The 16,068-nt window shown below is 35.0% G+C and overlaps 1 pseudogene; it reads right to left on the bottom strand.

The window, feature by feature from the left end:
* Positions 1-11,693, bottom strand: part of LOC149540294 (BTB/POZ domain-containing protein At5g48130-like) — a 60,562-nt pseudogene extending 48,869 nt beyond the window's left edge.
* Positions 11,694-16,068: the final 4,375 nt, after the last annotated feature.

Genomic DNA, 16,068 nt, shown 5'->3' with positions numbered 1-16,068 from the left:
TGGCTCAACTCAAAGAAGAAAAGGAGCATCTTTCCCAATCCCTAAAAAGAAGGAAGGAGCTTTCAAGACAAATGAATGACCATCAGTATGTTGAAGAAAAGATTGAAGATTTTTTACCATCAAGCAGTTCATATGAAGCTAATGAGGCAATCAAGGAATTCCTAGCAAAGAATGGCTCTCTGTAGGAAGAAGTAAGAAAGCTTAAAAGAGAACAAGAAATCCAGTCAATCAGGCTATGTGAAGTTTTGGAATAGAGAAACAAGGAAAATGAAGACTTGGAGGCAATAAATAATCAATCCAATCAGCATGAAGACCTCATGGATCAAATCTCTGGAGCAAATGAAGAAATCAGGATTCTCAAACCACATAATGAAAGAATAAGAAGTGATCTAAATAGTGAAAGGGAAATTAATGAAAGAATACTGATAGAACTAAGATGTGGAAAGAAAATTGATGAAAAATTAAAGAGTGACCTAAATACTAAAAAGAAAATCAATGAAAGAATGATGAAGTCACAAGAAGACATGAATCAACTAATTCAACAAAATGAGCAGAATCTTCATAAGAAAAAAGATAAAGTAGGGCTTGGATACAACGAAGAACAAGGTGAATCTTCCAAGCAAGGTGCAAAAAGGAATTTAAAACCCACATACACATCAAACAAATGCTACAACTGCAATCAGCATGGTCACAAAGCCAATGAATGCAAGGAGAAACCAAAATTTGAAGGTAATTGTCACAAATGCAAGAAGCATGGTCACAAGAAATTCCAATGTAGATCCAAATCATTCAATCTAGCTAAACAACTTGTTAAAGCAATATTTGGATGGGACTACAATACTTGGTGCAAATGTCATTATTGCGGAGAATATGGACACATTGGTATAAACTATGCAAGACATCACCTAAGAAAGAAGGACACTACTATAAGGTGTTATACATGCACTAAACTTAGTCATATAGCTAAAAAATACATGAATATAGGAAGAATTGAAGATGAAAAGAAAGTCAGATGAGACAATAGTGGATTCCTAAATCTATTGAGAAGAATAGTTCAATTAATGGCCATGTCACTCAAGAAGTGGGTGACTCCACCATTTCTAATTCGATTCATAAAGGAAGATCTGGAACTATATCATCAAGCTATATCTAGAGTAGTTCCAAAAAAAAGAGAGAAAATGATTCAATCAGTATTGCAGATATGCTGGGATCACACAAAAGTTATTTTTCACTGAGTGCATCAGACTCTACTGAGCAAAGTGGTTAAAGACTTTATTGATCAAAGATGGGAGTAAAAGAATCTTCTTTACAGAGTTGATACTCATGCTGAGTTAGGTTAGTGGATGACAGTCTATCATGCATTATGAAAACATGGTGCCTAGCATTAATGGTGAACTCTTCATCAAAATGGGTGGAATTCAACTTCATTTTCATCATATTCTCAGAGCTAAAAGATTTCCAAGAGCATTCAAGTGATTTCAAAGCAATTTTGGGTGAATTTGCAGATAAAGAAGTTTGTTCAAAACTTTCCATCACCTACCAAGAAATAATGGCTTTTGCAAGCACAAGAACTAGCAAGGTGAAACATGGATTAGAAATGTTGGTCAAAGGCATAGAATGGAAGGCACTAAACTTCAAGTTGGTTCTCGTAGTTGCAGAGGCACTAGACCCTAATGGCCCATAATCACGAATTCCACCAAAGGTACTTTTAATCAATGATATCTGAACTCATTTCAAATATTCAATTCAAGAAATAGGAACCCTAGAAATGGATAGTGTGTTAGAAGAAATGTGTGTTACTCACTTTTTGAAACTCAAGCATAAATATCTAGAGACAAAATGCTTGACCCACATCTCCCATATGCCAAGAAGCTTTCAAATAAAATGGATTAGATACATCCTTATCCATGTTCACAATGGTCAGTTATGGTTAGAGCAACCTATATTGATCACTAAGAAAATGATTCACAAGATTACTAGCCTTCCTATACTCTGCAAAGCCAAAACTATCAAAACCCTAGGTCAAGATGAACTATGAAAGAAAAGCCTAGCTGAGTGGGACAACAGAGGCTTAAAGATTAGCACCATTACAAATGTTGAACTTAGATATGGAATTCATGTGATAGCTCACAAGATCTATAGTTCGAGCTAATTGAACGGTGTGCCATGTGAGGCTGTAGACCTAACATTTAAGGTTGTGAAGAAGAATTTGGAGTATGACTTGACTGAGCTATTGCTAAGGTAGCTAAACAAGAACATGGATAGTATTAGATCATCCAAGAATAACCCCTATAAATTTGATTCCTTGTTGACATATTTATTCTTATATGTACAAAAATTATTTCCCTCCAAAGGCTCTATTGTATGGAGAAAGGATGTCCCTATTCTATATCAGATTAATGAGTTTATAGCAGAAATGGGTGTCAATTTTGATAGTATAATGGACAACTATTTTGAGGACTTCAAGGAGGGAATGAACAACAGGTTCAGAATCCCTCCTAAAATTGTTGATGATTATAGAGATGATGTTTATTTTATGGTTGACTGGGATAGATTATATATTCAGGCAGTCAGGCCTCGAGTTGCATGGGTAAAACCTATACCTTATCAGGTAAACATTGATGAAACTAGGGATATTATTGAAGCACTGGTAAATGAACTAGTAGATCCCAAGAAACCAAAATTTGGAACCTATGATGAGGCTAAAGACATAGTAGAATTGAAAATCAAACTTTTCCAAGCAATCAGTAAAGGTAAGAGAAAGGTTGCCAAGTTGAAAACTACTATAGAGCCTTTAATTATTATTGAAGGAAAAGGTGAGGATGAAGAAGAGGATTAGGAACTAGAAAATGAAGAGGAAGAATTAGAGAAAGAGGTAGAACCAGTCAAGAAGAAGGGCAAGGTAATCATTACCAAGCCACCCAAGGCCTCCATAGCTATTTTCACAAGAAGAGGTAAAGGTAAGAATAAGGGTGAAGTAGTATTCAACAAGCACCAATTGACCTTCCAAGAAAGATTGAAACAGATGGAAGAGGGAGCTTGCATCACAAATTTTAAAGCTCTAAAGTTTGAAACAAGAATTGATGCAGAGAAGATGCAGATTGAGGAACTGGTACTTATTAAGATGGAAAATGGAAGTACTCTCTAGACTAGATTGCCTCTCAAATCTCCAAAGAGTTGTTGGTAAGACTCCAACCAAGGTGGGAGTTAGCCACCCAAACAGCCAAGGACATATATGAGCAATCCTTGAAGAATCTTCTATCGAGTCTCACTAAGGTAGAAATAAAGGCAGCAATGAAGAACAATGAAGGAAGAATGATGATTAGATTCCACACTTGTTTGATTTTAATTAAGGACATTGAGCATGTTGTAAGAAATGCAACAAGCATGTGGAAGAACATCTATCATTTTCAAAAGCCTAGTGATGATCCTGTAGAAATCAAGGATGATGATAGTGACCAAGAGGATGAGGAAGATGATAATACTCCCTTAGTCACAGTGATTGATGAAGACATGCAAGAATTGATGAAGGAGAAGGAAGAAGAGGAGGAGGAGGAAGAAGCTAAAGAAAAAGTCAAGGAGGAAGAGGATGAAGAAGATGATCCAATGAAGATTGCAACGCAATTCATTGCTTCAATTCCTCACTCTCCACCTAAGCCTACAACATCATCAGGGTTGGAGACAGCTTCAGTAGGATTGACCACATCAGAAAAATCATCTACTCCTACTTCCCCACAGCTACAAGCATCATCTATGGAGGTAACCATTACTTCATCTACTGAGTTATAGCCTTCTTCATCAGCACCCGAGCAATCAATCACTAGAGCATCAACTATGTCAACCTCCTCTAATCAATGTATAGTAAGTTCTACAATTTTGTCTACTCCAATAGCAAATATTCCAATCTATACACTACCTGTTTCTATATCATTCTTGGGAAGCACAACAATTTTGGAATCAACCAGTACTTCTCTCAGCTCTTCTCCAGTTTAAGAAGAGAAATTGGTGAAGAAATAGACATAGATACAGAAATTGTTATTCCTAAGATAGACTTGGACAATGCCTCAACCAAAGAAATGGGAATGGTTAGTCAACTTCTAGAGTAGAAGGCAAGGTAGAAGCAACTCATAGAAGAGAGAGATAGAGAATATACTATAATAGAAAATGCTAAAAATATAATTACTGAAGCTATTGGTGTTGATGTTGATTCATCTCAACACATTTTGTTGCAATTAGAAGAGGCTATAAATAAGTTCAATGAGGACACCTCTGGGCAAGAGAAACTCATTGAAAAGGTAGAGAAGGAATTTAATAATAAAGTGCTTGAGCACATTGCAATAAAACAGGTTGAATTAACCTCAATTTTGAGCAATCTTGAGCAAGCCTTAACGAATGTAACATCACTCTTTGGAAAGCTCTGTGATGTTACCAAGTTCACTAAGGTAGTCAAGTAAAATTGAATAAATTACATGTGGAAATGAAAGATAGCACTCAAAATTTGTAGCTTGACCATAGTTCAAGCTCATCACATCACACAAAGGCAAAATTTTTGTCTAAAATGCAGGTAGAGTTACTTAGAGAAGAAGCCAAAATTTGGTCTACACTGATCGACATTCAAAATATGATTCTTCTAGTCATGAATCATATGATTGAACTTTGATTCATTGATTCATGACAACAATTTTTCAATAGTAGATCATATGATTGAACTTTTTGCAGAAGTTCAAGTGGCTCTCTCCACCTACAAGATTTTGCAAGACAATTGGGATAAGACATTGTCTCTTATTCTCAACATACACTCAAATTTTCTCTCACATTTTGGTGTCTCAATTTAAATTTATTGTATATACATTCTTTGGCATGATTATCAAAAAGGGGGAGATGAGATTTTTGGTAGGGGGAGATAAGATTGTTGTCATTGGAAATATGAGATGAAGAAAGACTTTGTATAGATAAAAGCTATGCATACCATATGTATGGGGAAGATATGTGAGATATGTAAGATATGTAGATAACAGAGTAAATCAGAATGTAAGTTTTGATTCATAAGTGTTTTTGTCACTAATGCCAAAGGGGGAAATTGTTAGCATTATGATTATCTTGTCATTAGTGACAACGCTTACTCAATTTGGTATGCTTACTAAGCATCAAGTGGTTACCTTGTAAACTTAGCAGTTCAATAGTTCACATTGAGCAGACAGTGGCTGCCAAGCAAATACAGACAATGTGAAGTTTAGTAGTGTCTATCGAGCTTCTTAGTACCTATTGTACTTCACAGTATCTACCAAGTAGATAGTTTATGTCATGAAAGATTTAGTGTCTACCGAGCAATGAAAATTCAGTGTTTACTGAGTGAATCAAGGTAAACTCAGTGAATAGTATCTACCAAGTGACACTTCATCTATTGAGTCACCAGTGGTTACCGAGTTCAAAAATACATCGAGTGATTAGTATGGACTAAGCCTTCACTTCTACTAAGTGCATGATGATGTCAAGTAATGTAGTGGATGTCGAGTATCAGAAGGTCATCAAGTCAGTTCAGTGAACCCAAGTTATTTACTATTGGGCTGACTCTATAATGTAGTTGTTTACTTGTATTTTGGTTGACCTTGTAATTTTGTAAGTTTGAAAGGTATATATGTAATATGTATTGTAAGATATCAAACAGGATGAATGGATGTACATATGATGCATGAAATGAAATGAAATTGTGAAGTAATGTGAAGTATATGCAAAAGATCATCAACAACAGCTCAAGGCACATAGCAAGGTCAATTTAGAGACTGAAAAAGTTATATCCATCACATGAGGTGATAAATGCATAAGGGATCTTATCAGAAATCAGTTGAAAGTAGATCCATTTCTTCATCCTAACAGGTGAATCATATTTTCAAATCCTCTAACAAGGTAGACTTAACAGTCTTTGTACAAATTTCCTAATAGAGTGCATACTTCATTGTATGTTTGCAAATAATCTAACAAGATGGACCTAGTAGTCCTTTGTGCTCTAATAGGGTAGATCACCATAAGTGGTCAATGTAAGCCTTAACAAGCAAACTTTATACTATAGTATTGAAGTTTTGTGGGTATCATGCCCACTCTAGTTTCACTTTCTATTTGGAAGGTTTCTGGGTCACCAAATTATTGTGTTCACTTGTGTAATGATTGTTTTATGTTTCAGAACTAATGCATGTAGTAGCATAGATGGATGTATGGTAAATTAATTAAATTTTTTAAGTTACTAATTCACCCCTCCCCTCTTAGTAACCTATCATATCTTGAGTATTTCCAACAAGTCAATGGTTGTTTACTAGCCATAGCTACAGCCACTCCAAGATCAATAGACTATTGAAGATGAGGAGGAGTCTCAGATGTCAAGAGCTGCATGTCATACAATATATGTTACATGTAACATGAAGCATGAAAAAAATATAATCAAATGAATTAAATTAACATGAAACAAATGTACCTCTATGAAGCTCACATCATGTCCAGGCTCGAAGTCCATAGTGAATGTTGATAGTCCTATAGAGAACTGATGCACATGCATACATTTTTTAGTCAATCCTTCATATGATTATTTAATAAATATATGTATTAATTTAAATGATTAAATTTATACATACCTCTAGGCTTGTCGACAAGATGAAAAATGGGGCTGGGGGATCGCTACTAGGGCTGCCAACACTCTGACCCTAAATTTTGAACAATGTCAACACATGCTAATTAATTAGTTAGTTACTATACATATGAAATGTGATCAAATTAGTTTATTATAATTGTAATTTACCTATGTGTCAATGCCAAATGTCTCATCCAGGAACTGATTAGTGACTAGCCCATCATCCGCACCATCTCTAGCATGATTGCCAAAAGTGCATAATGATCTGCATGATGTGCACATGTGACTGCGACATGCAGGAGGCTCCTCCTTAACTAATGGACTCATGCAATTAATGAGGGTCTATGCCAAAGCATTAATAGTCCCTAGAGTGTTGGCCTCTACATGTTCCTTCACAACTAAAGGAATAGTCACATGCTCACCCTGTGGCATGACCACAGGTGCCCTAACTATATTAGGGTCACAATGTGCCCCCAACCTCTCAAATGATGACCCCCCACCTCTACCCTAAGATTATAATATATCAAAATAATTGGAGATCTCCCCAAGGACAAACTCACAATATGATTTTTTTAAGAAATACATTGGGACTTCATGATCATTGTAGGGAGGGGCATCAAAAACCATCCACCATCTATCCCAAAAATTATTTCTAATACCATTGTGTATGCACCAATGGATGGGGAACCATTTAGTTGTCTCTCTAATAGTATTTTGTTCACTAGGCTTTCTAAATAATGCACAAATTCTACCTTTAGGTATATATATATTTTTACATCTTGATATGATAATTTGTTTGCATAATATTTTTTTTGTTCATCCCTCTTAAGCCACCAAATATCTAACTAACCACTAATAGAAGCTACGTGCATCATAATGGACTTGAGGGAGGATGCCAATTAAGCTCTCATTGGATTGGTTTGTCCACAAGCTTTCAACCTACCAATGAGTGCTTCTAATTCATTTTTGCCTCTTTCTATTTCATCTATTATGTTTTCTTGTGTGCCAAGAGGACGTCTTCCAATTGGTGTAGGTTGTAGAATTTCTTGTTCTTGTTGTGGAGGGTTTTGATTCTCATATTGTTGAGGGTTTTGGTTTGGATCTTGTTGAGGGTTTTGGTTTTGATATTGTTGGAAATTTTCCCATTCATTATTCACATTTCTTGATAAGAAATCAATTGCAATCTTAAAAAAAAAACAAATTTAAAGAAAAATTTAAAAAAACCTACAAAACAATACATAAAACATATAAAAAAATGCAAAAAGAAGGGTAGACAACATATGACATGATCATGATCTCAAACTTTGATGATGAGGAGGCATATTGATGAGGTAGGTGGAAAAAATCTTCAATTTTTTGAATTCCCATACATGTTGTGAGGAGAGGAGTTTGGAAAATGAGGAAAAAATGAATGGGTTGTGGGTTTGTAGCCCATTTATAATAATTTGGGGTTTTAAAAAGTGCATATGTGCTATAGCGCGTAAACACTAAAATGGGTGTCATCTTTTTGGCACTACAACTTGGTGCACTTGTCCATCAGCTACAACCTTATCCACATACTCTTTTGTGGTCAATATGTAAGTCTTGAAAACATTCAAGTTATTTTCTCTTGCTCCTTCCTCATCCTTCAAAGGGATAACTATTTTCTTCTTCCATCCTTCTCAACTATAACAATATTCTTTTTGCAATCATGAGTAGCTCCTCTACCAGACTGCCAAGGTTCTCCAAATAAAACTTGACAAGCGCTCATGTTGACCACATCACATAAAACTTCATCCTTATAAGACATAATACTAAAATTAATTAAGTATTGTTATCTAACATGCACCCAATGATCATCTTAAAACTAGTTGTTACCATAAGGAGTGGTATATTTTAATCTTTGTAATCTAAGATTTCTAACCATTTCCTCTAATACAAGATTGTCAATACTAGCTCTATCCATAATAATTTTATAATATTTACCTCTAGACTCGCAAATAATTCTTTAAGAAAATCCTTCTCTTTATTGGATCCTCATCATGCTTAGCCAAGATGATCATTCTCATCAAAGGAGATTCTCCAACCTTTGGTGAAGCCAAATCTACATCAGATGCCTTCTCTTTTTTATTTTTCTATGCTACCAAGTTCTTTCTATTAACCACCTTATTAGGACTTTTAAAATCTCAATGCCCCTCTCTATCGCATTTGAAACAAGTACCCTTAAACACAAAATTCCTATTATAAATTACTTGCATACCCTTATCTATCTTGTTAATTTCTTACCTTTCTTCCTTCCTAAGTTATCTTTTACCTTCAGTGCATATTTACGATCATCTTCAACTGAACCAAGTTTTAACATATTCAACTCATCATGAATGTTAAAATTCAATACATAAATATAACTTGAAACATTTTCCTTAAAGGATTCATGATGTCTATATTGATCTAAATTTTATAGAATTCTTTAGTATATCCCTTCACAAACATATCCTTTTGTCTCAATTTTTGTATCTTTTTTTAAAAATTCAAGCTTATAATATTTAGGAAAAAATTTAACCTTCAATCTACAAATCATATCTTTCCATCTATTGATAGTAGATTCTTCATTATATTCTCTATCTTTCTGCAATTCCTTCACTAGAAGGCAACATGACCCATCAACTTAGCATATGCCAACCTAACCCTTTATGGATCTACAGTGACCTCAAGCTCAAAATAATCTTGAAACTCAATAATTCAATCTATCAATTCCTCAAGATTCAATGAACCATAATAATTTGATACACCCATTCTATGAATCATATCAACTTGTACCATAGCTCTCAACAATATTTCCTCTTTTGTAGGGATCTCTATTTCAAGTACTTCAATATCTTCAAAAGCTTTCACATATTTATCCTCTATCTTAGGATTTATTATCAAGCCATTCAAGTTATTAGAAATCTCATTTCTCATATCTTCTTTAGATTCTTCATACAAGAATTCTAGCCTCTTAGGATTCATCCTTCTAGGTGGTATACTAAATCGAATCAAGGTTCAACTACCTAAATTTTGGTGATCTGTTCATCAATAATGAAAAAATAAGCCAATGCATTTGTAATTGGTTCCTAATGACTTGAAAAATTCCTCTACAATTGTGAGCCTAAACCATGATCTGCCCTCTCACAACCAAGAAGTACAGGTCTTGACAAGTCTACCAAGCTCAACTATGCTCTCATATCATCACATACAATACAAGGCTAGTGTATCCTCAAAGTAAGTGATGAAAACCTCTAGAAATGACAATGTAATGCAGCTAAAACAAGATATAATTAAAAATAAGATACTTTATTAACAATAGATCTTTAATTATATTTAATGAACACCATGCATGTCAGGTTGTAAGGTCCTATTGGTTATAGCTAATACATTCCAAATTATACACTAAATATTCTTCTTTCACCTTGACTATACTTTCTACTCTCTAATACCATTACCTATCTCACTAAAGAAATAAATACATTACATAAATATCCATTAGGAGATGTAGATCATCTTTTAGATTACATTCCCCAAAATAGAAGATGTGTAATAGTTTATACGACTAACCAATAATGAATTAATGATTAAATACATAAAAAAATATAAGCACATCTACAACCTTTGAAATAGGTCCCCATATGATACAAGAAACCATGCGTAAAGCCATGACACCTCATAGAAAGATATGAACCTCACAAAAGAAAAATAACATGCCTAACTAGAAGAGCCACATATGAAAACATCACCTGAGAAGATGGAACATAACTCCAATCATATGGAACATTGAAGTATGTGCACAAAGGAGAATTATCTAGGATAGGTCTACAATAAGAAGCCAAGCTCAAAGACTCTAGAACTCAAAAAAAAGTGTTCACTTAATCAAATAGTTAGAAAGAACACAATAAAGTAGAAAACGAAGGAAAACAAATTCGGGTGATGCAAGATTGTGTGTGATCAACATGAAAGTAATAACCTCATGAATGGGAACATGTGTGATATTCCTTGATGAATAATGGAAGAAAATGAATGGATGAATGAAATGTGTCCTCCTTAGAATCCAAACAACTCTATTACCTTAGAGAAATAAGTTTGATGCAAGAACAAAATGCTAGCTATGAGATGAACACTTGAAGAGTTCCTAATGTATTTATTGAAATGCTTTCTTAAATTCTTCTAGTGCTTGATCATGTTTGTGTATGATATATTGATTGGTGAAAATTAAATTTCCAATCCTTCTTATATACTAGTTTTTAGGATTAAAAAAAACAATTTAGTTGGGCAATACAATCAAATAGTCTAGACACTCAAGAATCATCGATCCCCAAGACCTAAATCCCTCTAGGTATAAGTCAAAAATTTGACCTAGGTATGTGCACAATCATGGTGTGCCAAAAGGTGGCCATGTGAAAAAAGTGGAGATTTAAAATGTCTTAAAGCGTTTCAAAATCTATTCTGACTTTTTTCCACCCATCCTAATACCAAGGTAAAAAGGTTGGGCCAAACCTTATCAGGTATCCGATCCATTATTGGGTACCCAATATTATATCTAGTATCTGATATGAGATCGGATACTTGAAACCTCTGAGTAGGAATTAAAAAAGAAGAGAAAATTAGGTATTTGTGGCCGTAGTGTTGTTTGCCTCTATTTTGGGTATCAGATCCAAGACTAAGTATATGAAATAGGTTACTATTTAAAAAATAATAAAAAATTTTGAATTAATTTTATTTAAAATTAGGTATTTTAAAATAGCTCAATTGTTGAAAAATAGGTTGTTTTTAATAGAAATTGTTGAAAATTTGGTTTTTTTAAATAGAAATTTTGGTTTTCAATTTAATAGGTATGGCTGACCTAAATGATGACACTAAGACATGAAACAATGTTCCTTGAAACCCTCCACAAAATGATCCAACACCCCTCAAAAGTATCCACCAATCGATCCCCTACCACCCCAAAATCCTCCTCAAATTCAAGATTTGATACAAGAAAATCTCACTGAACTAAGGGTTTGTAAACCACATATAACACTATACCTGCATTGGCTCCCATGTTATCCAGATTAAACACCATAGTGAATAATATTCAAACACTGTACCAATGAACAAAATGTTTCTCTCCACTAGCATGAGAAAAAGCATGCCATGTTTGATGATGGGTTGGACTATGATGAGATTGTGGCCCTAAGTATAACGAAAGATGATATGGTTAACCTTTTTGTAGTCCAAAAAATGGTAAAACAATAGACTACAAAAAGCCTAAATTATCAATTAAATGGTGCACAAATGAGGCTATGCGTGTGACCTTTTAGGATTGTTGGTGGATGGTTTTCGACAAACTTCCACACAAAATTTTAGAGGTGCCATTCTATTTCATTAAAAAAATGTATGCTAAATTTTTGTTGGGCCTCAAGGTGAACTATTGGATAATGAGGCCAAACATGGGTGTAGGAGGAGGATCTCCTTAGGATAGACCCTTTGCCCAGTGGAAGAAAGATGACACTTTTGTCCCTTATACTAATGTCTCCCCCCTCCTTTAGTGCATTTTCCTAATATAATTATATAGGCTAGCTCTTAGACTATTAGATTCATCCATAAATTGAGTACCCTATTGATAGCCCAGGCTAGGTCAATGTTGCCTGCCCATGTTGATGATGCTGGCATGAGTTCATCATTGACAAGCTCATGACATGTTTGTGTGCCTCATACTTGCATAACATGCAAGAATATTTTCCTAGGGTACACAAGTGATTTTTCTAAGTACCAATTTGTATTTGAGGAGGATTATACACTAGACACACCTATAGAGACAACACACCCCAAGGTGAGAGAGGATGGGCATGTAAAGGCATGGTATCCTTCTGTGTCACTATGTGTATACATTTTTTTGTTACAACATATGTGATTTAAAGTTAATCTTTAAAATAGAGTATTTTTAATTGATATTTACTTATACATGTATGTGATCTTCTTTCATGTTTAGTTGATGCTTGAGGAGGAGTTCAGATAGGTTGATGATGTCATGCTCTTGGTTGTTTCATTTGGCCTTGAGACATCTATAGTACACTATGTTATATTCTCATTGTTTTTATATTTGATATTAGAAAATATATGGTTTCTAATCTTTCTTTTCTCTTATAGGTATCACCTACAAGGTAAAGGTAATTAGATTCTTTTAAAGTGATTAAATATTAGTGCATTCTTGTTAAATTTTTGTGCTAATGCAATTTAATTACATTCTTTATTGTACAGGGCATGGCTATTGATGATAAGTCCAAGAAAATTCGACATTATAGACCTCTAGCATTTCCATTCATAGTGAGAGCCCCATAGTATGTATAAGTATCATTTATTTTTTATTTTCCTTATTTTTATCAATAAATTCAAAACTGATTTCCATGATATTAACCACTAGGCTTTTGTATCTCATAGGAAATACCTAGTGCATAGGAGGTTGGATGTCAGATTTTTGTATCTTTTCTCATGTAACCAATATATCTAGAGGAGGATTCGATAGAGGTAAGTTTTAGTTTGAATTCTTGATTATAAGTTATATATTTATTATGCTATGAATTATAATGTTATTGCAAGAATTTTCCTTAGGGAAAAATTCACCCAAGAACTAAGAACTCAAACACAAGCACAACTATAGACTAGAAAGGATATGATCAGAATAACAATGTATTCAATTCAATATGCACCTTCAGAGTACACTAGGAGTGCCTGTATATAAAGGCCTCTAAGATGCATCTAGAATGCTTAAGAATTAGCTACCTGATAAGTCATACAACCAAGTACATGTCCACCAGATATGGGTTATCCTCCATTAAGCATGGAAGTAAGTGTGATGATGAGAGGATAAGCCTACAAGGGTATTAAAAAGAAAAAAAATCAATGTTGTAGACAATATGTGCTAAAATAGAGTTGCATACTTCTGTATTGTCAACATGACAACTCAAAAAGGTGCACAAACTCCTAAGTGTCTCACAAAATAAAATAATAAAATAATGCATTAACCTAAGTAAACTTAAGTGTAAATAGTAAATACTCATTTACACCAACACACCCTTAACTACAACTTAGGGAAATTCCCTTAAGCTTACGATAACTAGGATAAAGTGCAAGATAGGTCCTAGCTACTATGCCATGTTAGGTACCCATGTACATAATGAAATGCAATAACTATAAAGCAAAGAAAGAGGGAAAACCTCATGGGAAAAGCCCTCCCCCAAAAAGAGAGATGAAAAGGGATGCATGGATGGATGGAATAATCAAGACTCCCCCATTATGATAGACATCAAGTATATACAAAAGTGAAGAATGAGAGACACAAGACCTCATAAGAGGAAAATGTCCCCCCCCCCCCCCCCCCATAAGAAAGAAGAGGAAGGGAGACAAGGTAGTCCCCCCCCCCAATGAAGAATGTTGACCAATCACTACTGCTCCAAGGAAGAAGCTAGTCCATGAGTGCAGAATGATGTTCCTACCCTTTGGAAGAAATGAAGGAAAATGTACAATGTTGAAGATTTATGGTGGCCCTAAAACCTGCTCAAGTATCCCTGTGTTGATATTGATGGTCACCCCTTCCAACTACGCTAAAAAGAATGAATGCAGATCTGGAAAGGATGTCTATTGAACCTATCCCAATAAACCATTTGTCTCCTCAACTAATAAAAAGACCTCTAACAACTACTATTCATAAGGATCCATAATCATACCGACCCGCAAAGATTGATCATGTAGAGAAATGACATGAGAGACATAGTGAACCCTTGCAGCAACTATAGAAGGATCATCATCACCAATGAGATGTAAATCATCAAATTTGTCTTCCAAATCTTTAGTATGTCACTCCACAAATAAACTTGCAATTTCTACCAAGAAGTCACCAACTGAAGTTGGAGCTAGAAGATGAGATATACCCTACTTTGCTGGACCTTTCACTATGGCAATGTAAGTGTGTGGACTATAGTAATGTCGTGACCTCTCACTGCAACTATCGATAAAATCCCACATGTTTGAATTTGTTGAAGCACTATCACTAGTGTCACTATTAGTTTCCATAGTGTATGAAGTGTGGAGAGGATTAGACGATAAGCTGGGTGAACTTTCCTCAAAGAAAACATCCTTGTCCACAAAAATCTCATGAATCTTTGGATACATAAGTCTATAAGCCTTCACATTGTCTTCATACCCAATGAAAGTACAAAGCCTATGTGCTAGTGCCTTGCATCCCCTGGAAGATAGGTTTGCCCATGCTGGACAACTAAAGACTTTGGAGTGACTCACAACTATTTTTCTACCACACCATGCCTCAAAGGGAATCTTCCCATCTAAGGCATTTATGAGGAGACCTATTAAGTATGTGAGTTGCATTGCTAATGGCTTCAACTTCAAGTGTAGGATCAAGAGACTTGGCTTTAATCATGCAACTTGCCATGGTTTGGGAGTCCTAATCCTCATAGCTGTAACATCTATCTTGTGTGAACTAAATACTAGTAGATTCTAAAGATCAATTCCCTCAAGTTTGCAAAAGTCTCTAAGTCTTCTATTCTCATTGTCCACCCATAGAACTTTGATGGCTTTCCTTGATTTATATTCAACATGATCCTTGAAGGCTTGAATCTTATGAACTACTTCATTCTTACGATGAAGGAAGTAGACCCATGTGAAACATAAAAAGTCATCAACAAAAGTAAGGATGTGGCAGCCTTGGCTGACTGAAGTCACTACAAAAGGACTTGCTAAAACCATGTGAACTAGCTGAAGAACAACTGGTGCCCTTGAATACTTCTCTTTATCATACTTCTCTTTGAGATTCATATCCACTAAACATCATGAACACTCACCCTTAGAAAATTTGATGTTAGGTAGACTATTGGCCATGTGTTTTGAGAAAAGTTGCTGAAGATAGCAGAAGTCAAGATGAACAAACCACTCATGCCATAAGTTGATTTGTGAATGTGAGTGAGTTAGCAAGGCTTGTGAAGGATAATTAGACACAAAGTGGGAGAAGGAATAAAGCCTCTTGTGATGATTGACTTTCACCACTACAACCAATGAATCATCTCTAAGACTTCACACCATCACTAAATCTAGGAGGAGCTCAACTTTATGACTATCTCCAATGTGAGTGATATGGTAAACTAAGAGGAGATTGGAGCTAAGGTTTGGAATGTAGAGAAAATCTTTGAATTCCCCATTGTCCATTTCTACATGTCCTTTTCCTTCAACTTCCATTTTAGTATCATCTCCCACGAAGGTGTGTGGTACCTTTGACTGCTTCAATGAAGAAAAGTCTCCCTTTGAAGAACCCATATGATAGGAGGCACCTAAGTCAAGTATCCATTTCATAGAAGAACTTGAATTTTCCATAAGTGCTTGCCCTTTTTCCCTTTGACAAGGTTGGAGTTGAATCCTTGGAAGTACCTAACACTTGAATATTTTTC

This window comes from Cupressus sempervirens, chromosome 9 (assembly GCF_028749045.1).
Source record: "Cupressus sempervirens isolate cs-2001-9-10 chromosome 9, ASM2874904v1, whole genome shotgun sequence".
Classification (NCBI taxonomy): domain Eukaryota; kingdom Viridiplantae; phylum Streptophyta; class Pinopsida; order Cupressales; family Cupressaceae; genus Cupressus; species Cupressus sempervirens.
This window is presented reverse-complemented; position numbering and strand designations above follow the sequence as displayed.